Below are 7,860 nucleotides of genomic sequence, written 5' to 3'. Positions count from 1 at the left end.
TTTGTTTTTCACGTTCAGTGGAGCCGCTAAGAGGACGAACAGCAGGATGTACTGTTTGTTTGGAGTTTAAACTCTGACAGAGAAGACTTCTCTCTTTATTGACTCCGTCTAGAGGAAGTCAGAATAAGATAAAATACATAATGAAATCACAGAAATGAAACACATCAAGAAAGAAAACAAGTTGCTTCAAAACAGACAAAGTGACAAAGATTTAAATGGTGTTTCACCCACCTGGTCCTGAGGAATCCTTCCGTCCAAACATTTATCTGCCAATATAGAGTCAGACAGCAGTGAATGAGAATGTGTGGCGTTTAAATAAACATGCACACACAACAATAATCATTTATCTTAAAAATGAACTGACGGAATCTCATTCATGATTAAATTACAGTATATATTCATAAATTTTCATGGATAATAACATAATATCTGTGTTTATGGGGACATAAAGTAGATCGTAAACGCACAGGAAAGGAGACAGAAAAGAATATTTCCATATTTCAGATTAAAAATGTTATCGTTCAGTGGTCAGACTTTTCTGGACTTTTCTGGACTAACCCTGTCTTCACCCATTTTCAGCAGGTTCATACATGAAGTCACATACGTGGCTGCCGGCCGGTTAATTCTCTCAGCAAACTGATGCTGGACTCAGTTGTATTGTGCAAAATGTAAAAATTGATGGCAACAGTCCAGAGCCAAATTTAATTTCACTCTGCTAAATAAATTCAGGCCGTCGTCCTCTGTGGACCTCCTCCCCGACCACGCAGTCTGTCTGAAACAGGAAAAGGCTCTTTTCATGAATTCTATTAACATCTAGTTGCTCAGGCCGGGTCCTAAAATGAGGTGCCGGCTCATCGCTGCGAGGCCTCTGCATGACAAGGATAGAAATATGTTTTAATGAGCCAGAGTCCTCAGGCGACGGGCTGAAGTTTTTATTCCAGGCCGAGGAAGGCAGACTTTAACAATGCAGAGGAAACAAGATCCAGAGAGGCCGAAAGATGAAAACCAAATCAACAAAACTCAACCAGAAAGGTGAGCGAGAAAAACGGAAAACACACGGTTCATCCTCTGGGGACCAGTCAAGAAGAGTCACAGGTCAAATACTTCAGTTCGGACAGCTTTTCCTTTTTGTTTGTTGACTTAAATGGGTTTTGTTTCAGTTTTGGTTTCAGGATCGAACTAGATGACAGTGACACGGATCCAAGTCTTGGTTAGCCACTGGTATTGAAGTATATGGGAAAATGGCTCTAATCCCTCTTGAGTTATGAGCTCAGTGAACATTTTCAGGATATTATGTTTTATAAATGTACCCAGACCTGTTTAAGGTTCCGTCTGCTTTCCCTCTCAGGTCTGAATGGTTTTAGTTGGAGAGAAACACTTGAAAGTCACAATGTGAACCTGAAATTATACTCCGTGGGTCATTAAAGTATTCCTGATTCAGAGTCAGACTTCCTTTAAAATGTTTCATCTTTTACTCAAACCAGTCAAAGGTGAAATATTTTAAAGGAACTCGGGAAAGTCCACTTACCTTCATAAAGCCATCTTCAGCTGGAGCCCAAATGGAGGTTGATCCAGTTCCATCCATCTTCTGATCTGCTGTTAATGTGTTTTTTGTTTGAGGTCATTCTTCACTGGTTTGTTCTTATTGATTGATTGTTTCAGTGTTCTTTGATCAGCTTAATGAGAGTTTTGTCCCATTTTTGGTTTCTTTCAATGAATTTTTCATACAGCGGCAGATTTCTGAGCTGTGGAGTCAAAATGAGTCAGAAACTAACTTCTGATTCATGAAAACTTTTCTTTGACAGCCTGGAATGAGCTGTTTACTCCAGAAATGTTAAATTCATCATAAGATTCTGTCAAACATGAAAAAGGTTTGACTCACAGACGATGTTTCTGTCTCAGGGTGAAGCTTCAGGATCCAGTCAAGCTAATGGACGGTTACCGAGGCGGCGTTGGCCCCGGTGACCTGTGACTGACACTGTGGAGACAGAAATGAGCGAACGAGCGAGTCGCCAGGGAAAGGTCAAAGGTCAAATAGTGAGTACGGTCCACATTTAAACCTGTGAAATGTGCTCCATCAGCCACTTGGTGGAAAATGAGCCTCATCTATTAATCTGTAGGGTGTATTTAAAGTCGCGCTAATCCACATTTACATTAATGATAATCAATGAAAAGGGAAATGGGGAAGATAGCTGCATGACTTTTCAGCAGTTATTTAGATTGTTAAGAGTTTACACTGCTGTTACTAACCCCGAGGTTCTGTGTGAGGTTTCATTTGGGCAACAAAGTCACCAAGTTAAATCATAAATAATTCATAAATCTATTTAATAATTAAAGAACAAATAGATTCAATAGAACGATGAAGGAAATGCTGCTGGAGATAAAAACAAGGTGAATGCACAAAGAAAATGAATTCAGCTTTTCCAACAAACAGCGTCAGTAACGGGACGGACTGGAGGACGATCTTTGTCTGCGCTGGGACTTGAAAATGAATCGAAATGAGACTCATATCGTGTTCTTTTGTCCTTCCTGTGATGAGCTGAAATCGGAGCCTGGCTGTATAATTGCCTCAATTTCTGCTAATTTCATTTGAACAGCTGATAATGAAAAAGGCTCTGAGCTAAATTTGGGAATGTGGGAGAGGACGGAGACACACTCCCCTCCTCCGACGGGAAACAGAGGACGGAGGACAGAGGACGGAGACACACTCCCCTCCTCCGACGGGAAACAGAGGACGGAGGACAGAGGACGGAGACACACTCCCCTCCTCCGACGGGAAACAGAGGACGGAGGACAGAAGACAGAGGACGGAGACACACTCCCCTCCTCCGACGGGAAACAGAGGACGGAGGACAGAAGACAGAGGACGGAGACACACTCCCCTCCTCCGACGGGAAACAGAGGACGGAGGACAGAAGACAGAGGACAGAGGACGGAGACACACTCCCCTCCTCTGACAGAGGACGGAGGACAGAGGACAGAGGACAGAGGACAGAGGACAGAGGACAAAGGACGGAGGACGGAGGACAGAGGACAAAGGACAGAGGACAGAGGACAGAGGACAGAGGACAAAGGACAGAGGACGGAGGACGGAGGACGGAGGACGGAGGACGGAGGACAGAGGACGGAGGACGGAGGACGGAGGATCCCGACTCCCACAAATCGTTGCATAATGTTTGTATCATTTTAAATTCCAATCAGCTGCCAAGTCTCAAAATCTGAACCCTCCTTGACATTTTTAAAAAGGTGTCCACATTTTGTGCTTTTCAGAGTCGACGTCTCTAAGATTGTCCACCTTCATAAACACTTTTTGAGATTTTACCAAAACACACTCAGATTTTTTTTTAAACTCTTTTGCTGTTTCTTTGATTTGTAAAATCCATCTGATCCAACTGGGCTTCCTCAGTGACACCGTCAGGTTTCTTCCTCTGCGGGCTCCTGGATGTGTTGTCATATTGTTTGTTTCGGTTGTGTGTTTCTTGTTCGTAGGTTGTAGATCACATTTTAGCACTTTGCTTATCTTCGCTCCAAAGGCCAGAGCTGATTATCTGCCAGCGCAGCAGAACGTGCTGCGTTCGCTTATGTACACAAATACATTTAAATGTGTCGCTCTCCACCGCTGTGTGTGTGTTGTGCTGCTTGCAACCCCACAACAGTTTATGATGAGCCCCCCCAACAGAGCTGCTGCTGCAGTGTCACACACCAATCAAATCTTTATTAAATAAAATGAATCTTTTGGATTCTGAAGCTGATTCTCTCTTATTGTGTAACAACCATGTGTGAAAGCAGATGCTGCCCCCTGGAGGCCGGCTGATGTAAATACAGTATGATGATAGGAGGAATGTCCATCAACAGCATCTCATCAAAGCTTCTCTGAGCTCTTTATAAGATAAATAAAGTTGTGTAACTATTATTAGTTAACACTTTAATAAAATAACTTTACTGTAGTGATTACATACAAGAAAGACAAAATATAAAAACAGAAAACTATTATTTCCCCCAAAATACACAGAGTGAGAATGACTGATTATGAATCTGATGAATCTGAATCTGATCCTGGACCTGATCTTACCCTGATCCTATCCTGATCCCAGACCTGATCCCAGACCTGAACTGGCTCCTTAAGGAGGTCCTCCACCCGTCTCACCGTCCCTGCTCCGTCTCTTCATTTGTCCAAACAATCTTTCAGGTTTCTTAATTTCCTGCACATGAATCCAAACTCCTTCAGGCAGAGAGCTGCAGAGGTCAAGTGTTCTCAGACCGGTCTGGACTCACAGAGAGAGGACAGACTTTGACGGCGATGATCGGGGACTTCCCTCCCAGCAGCCATTAGTCCACTCAGACCAGAGACGCTGCTCAGCTGAAGGTGTGATCACGCCTCCGGACGCTGGAGGACGGATCTGATTTTACCAAAGGTGTAAATGACCTCGGCCCTGGAAACACACACCTGACCGTCCATGAACTCTGGACGTGTAACAGGAAGTGCTTCAGCTGCTACAAAGACAGAGAGACCTTTTTATTTTTCATCCATAATGCTTCAACGCTGCTATCGGGGAGCAACGCCATGTTTTCCATCAGAGCCACTTCCTGTCCATCAGGACTCCAACCAAACCCTTTCAAAATAAAACATCAGGTAGTGTTTCTAAAAGTCTCTGAAAGTTTTAGGGGCCAAAATTTCTGGCGTTGTGTGGATGAAGGAGGAAACATAGAAGAAGAGACACACGTACCAGAGCTAGAAAATAAAACAGTGTCAATCAGTGTCCGCACAACTACCAGATTACTAATGTGTGTGTGTGTGTGTGTGTGTGTGTGTGTGTGTGTGTGTGTGTGTGAGGTGCTTATGTAACACAAGGTTGCTGCTGCAGCCTCCAGCAGGTTGTTGGAGGGTGAGCATCCTTAATGTGGAGTGACAGTGGTAAAAGAGAATAGGCTTCTTGTCCTGTGGCATGTGTGTGTGTGTGTGTCTGTGTGTGTCTGTGTGTGTATTATCGAGGGTAACGTGTCGACTCGGTGATGTTGGCTGCGAGGCTGGAAAGGAGCCTGTTTGATGGGAAGAACAGGAAGTGGAACAAAGTTTGGTTTTTGTCACTCCAATGGTTGGTGTGAGTTTGTTTGTGTTTGTTTGTGTTTGTTTGTGTTTTTGTATGTTTGTATGTGCTGGAAGGTCAAACTGTGTTTACAGACTCGAGCTCGGCGGGAAACTTTTCCTGTGTGAGATCATCCAGCTGAACACGATCATTTCTAATTACTGAATGGATATGAAATAAAAACGTAGCCTCAGATTAAACAGACAAGAAACAACAAACCAGACCTGGACCTGGACCTGAGCCTGGACCTGGATCTGAACCTGGACCTGAACCTGGACCTGGACCTGCACCTGGACCTGGACCTGGATCTGAACCTGGACTTGGATCTGGACCTGGACCTGAACCTGGACCTGGACCTGGACCTGGACCTGAACCTGGACCTGGATCTGAGCCTGGACCTGAACCTGGACCTGCACCTGAACCTGGACCTGGATCTGAGCCTGGACTTGAACCTGGACCTGCACCTGAACCTGGACCTGGACCTGCACCTGGACCTGGACCTGGACCTGGACCTGCACCTGCACCTGGACCTGGACCTGGACCTGAACCTGGACCTGGACCTGGACCTGGACCTGCACCTGCACCTGGACCTGGACCTGGACCTGAACCTGGACCTGGACCTGGACCTGGACCTGCACCTGCACCTGAACCTGGACCTGAACCTGGACCTGGACCTGGACCTGGACCTGGACCTGGACCTGAACCTGGACCTGAGCCTGGACCTGGACCTGGACCTGGACCTGGACCTGGACCTGGACCTGAGCCTGGACCTGGACCTGGACCTGGACCTGGCCACTGATGGGCCCATTAAAACAAGCTGGCCGACGTCACGGAGGGTTCAAAGTTATTTCTGACTTCATTTTGACGCCATGAGATCGAATTCGGTGTAATCTGGTCACAGTGACATCAGAATGGCAACATTACACAAAACTTCCATTTCCTGTCTGTCTGCGTCCAATCAGAGTTTAAGAAAAGGACTTAAAGGAGGATCTCTTCTTTTTCTTCTTCTCTTCTGTAAATATAATCAATCAGCAAACTGGACTTCTTTTTTCCCTTTCTGGGAGATTTACTGTATCTGACAGCAGCTCTGCTCGGTTTCTCTCCAGTGACTCCACTTTGGCCCCCCCACCCCCCTTTCCTCCATCCATCACTTCCTCTCTCGTCTTTTCACCTTGCCCCGAGTCTCAGCAGGATGAAAAAATAAGTTAGCTCAGCTCCTGTGGGTTGTGTTGCTTTAGTGTGTAGTTTTGTGACTGTGTGTGTTGACTTTTTTTAGCTGTCTGCCCCCCCGGACCGGACCCCGGGGCCACAGAGGGTCTGACCTTGGACCTGACATCTGAACGGCGATCAAGTGACGGACCTGAGCGCTCGGAGACGAACCGCGGTCACGCCTGGCTCGTCTGAACTTTCACTGCTGAGTTTTATTTTGGACATTTTGTCGTCGAGCTAATCCTTAATCCGACGTCTTCGTACTCATCGTAGAACATTTGGCTAAATTCACAGACTACTTTCATTCGTTTCATCTTCTACCTCTGATCTGTCTAACTTTAGCTGTCAGCTAAAATAATTTGAGTTAAAGAATTTCCAACAGGAAATGATGATGAACTTCTTCTGCTAATGCTAACGTTAGCTACGTATCATCACCAAAGTTTCCCATAGAAATATAGAAATAGAAATGTGTTTGTGTTGAAATCTAAAAGATAAAATATATAATAAACTTCACGTATGAATCAGAATCCTTAAACCCTGAAAGTATTTTCTGGATAATTATCTTTGGCTGACATGAAAACCAGTGAAAAGTCTGCTGATATAGATCTGATTTGTCAGAAAATGAATAAGTCAATAACTATGAGACTTTTTTTTCTATTGTGATATCTTGTTGCGTATCGCGAACATTTTATGTGTCACATATGATTTCTCAGAAATCTGCTCCTGAAATAAAGGGATTCATCCACCTTGTGGCCAAACTACACCCCCCACCCCTGAGCTCCAACCTGCCTGTCTGCTGCAGTTTGTCCAAAAATAGCTGACGTTCCTGCAGCCTGCTGCCAGGAAGCTGCTGCTGTGCTCAACGGAGTCTGGAGGAGGAACGAGAGGAGTAATAAAAAAAACAAACCAAACAGGTGAAACCGTTCTTATTGTGTTCAACCAATTCAACTAAAGCCGCATGTTGAGTTTCCTCCTTCCTAAAATTATTCCACCTGACAAAAACTGCAGCTCAGTGCCGATCAAGTGGTGTTTTTTCCGGCTGAGGACCTGAGTGTTGAGCCTCAAAGCTCAGATGAAGCTGGAGGCCGTTTTCACAGCGCGGTTCAAAGTTTCCCACTTCTGACCTTAATGTCTGTGACATGGTGACGCCACCGAGGAGGCCACCGAGCTCTGCAGCGTCTGCTCCGAGCAGCTGTTTGGCTTATCAAGGACGTTGACTCCATTTGAGAAGCAAAACCTGAAAAAAGAACAAAAAACTTTTCAGAAGCTGCAGGAAACCGTCTCCAGAGTTGTTGGTCTCTTTGCATCATATAAGTGAGTCTCCTCACAGCGTTGGGAGTGACCTCGGTGTGAAGATGGGTGATAAAGACCGAGAGGCTCGCCTTAAAGATATTCATAGCTGTTCTCTAAATTCAAGACACCAGCTTATTCAATTTAGAGCCAAGTGTAAATCAGCAGAGGGCAGCTGAGGCCATCTTCCCAGAGTAAACAACCTCTGGATGGATATACTCCTGTGTATACTTCTCTCTGAACTATACAACTGTGTTAGTACACAGACTCACAC

Source organism: Echeneis naucrates, chromosome 10 (genome assembly GCF_900963305.1).
Source record: "Echeneis naucrates chromosome 10, fEcheNa1.1, whole genome shotgun sequence".
Classification (NCBI taxonomy): domain Eukaryota; kingdom Metazoa; phylum Chordata; class Actinopteri; order Carangiformes; family Echeneidae; genus Echeneis; species Echeneis naucrates.
This window is presented reverse-complemented; position numbering follows the sequence as displayed.